The sequence below is a fragment of the Schistocerca gregaria genome, chromosome 6, assembly GCF_023897955.1.
Source record: "Schistocerca gregaria isolate iqSchGreg1 chromosome 6, iqSchGreg1.2, whole genome shotgun sequence".
Taxonomy (NCBI): domain Eukaryota; kingdom Metazoa; phylum Arthropoda; class Insecta; order Orthoptera; family Acrididae; genus Schistocerca; species Schistocerca gregaria.
Window position 1 is genome coordinate 426,363,265 of NC_064925.1, and position 1,018 is coordinate 426,364,282.

Below are 1,018 nucleotides of genomic sequence, written 5' to 3' on the forward strand. Positions count from 1 at the left end.
GAAATGGAAATTTTACCATCAAAATGATAGAAAGACAAAGCAATATCTTGTCATGAAGAGTAAATAGTTCAGAATTAACAAGCATTAACAAGAATATACTATACACACTGTATAACAGCAGTCATAACTAATTATTTTTCTTTCAGAATACGAGGCGATTGGTGCAGGCTGCAGACAGAACTACACATGTTAATTTTAGTGATGAAATATGCTAGAAGTAAGAAACTCTGTAATATATGGAGTAATGAATGACAATGGATAGTTGTATGAGGAGAATTGTAATATGAATATGAATATTAATAATGAAGTGTCTATTTTTGGCAGATGATAGTAAATCATTATGAATAGTTGTATGAAGAATATGGTACTTCCTGGCAGATTAAAACTGTGTGCCCGACCGAGACTCGAACTCGGGACCTTTGCCTTTCCTGGGCAAGTGCTCTACCAACTGAGCTACCGAAGCACGACTCACGTCCGGTACTCACAGCCTTACTTCTAGCAGTATCCGTCTCCTGCCTTCCAAACTTTACAGAAGCTCTTCTGCGAACCTTGCAGAACTAGCACTCCTGAAAGAAAGGATACTGCGGAGACATGGCTCAGCCACAGCCTGGGAGATGTTTCCAGAATGAGATTTTCACTCTGCAGCGGAGTGTGCGCTGATATGAAACTTCCTGGCGGATTAAAACTGTGTGCCCGACCGAGACTCGAACTCGGTACATTAGTACTTCGCGGGCAAGTGCTCTACCAACTGAGCTACCGAAGCACGACTCACGTCCGCTACTCACAGCCTTACTTCTACCAGTATCCGTCTCCTACCTTCCAAACTTTACAGAAGCTCTTCTGCGAACCTTGCAGAAATAGCACTCCTGAAAGAAAGGATACTGCGGAGACATGGCTTAGCCACAGCCTGGGGGATGTTTCCAGAATGAGATTTTCACTCTGCAGCGGAGTGTGCGCTGATATGAAACTTCCTGGCAGATTAAAAGGAGGTAGGAGACGGATACTGGTAGAAGTAAGG

General features: G+C 43.1%; 1 non-coding gene across 1 annotated transcript; it reads right to left on the bottom strand.

Moving 5' to 3' along the window:
* Positions 1-389: 389 nt before the first annotated feature.
* Trnas-gga (transfer RNA serine (anticodon GGA)) lies at positions 390-464 on the bottom strand. Its single transcript has one exon. It is a non-coding gene; the product is annotated as a tRNA-Ser (tRNA).
* Between the last annotated feature and the right edge of the window lie 554 nt (positions 465-1,018).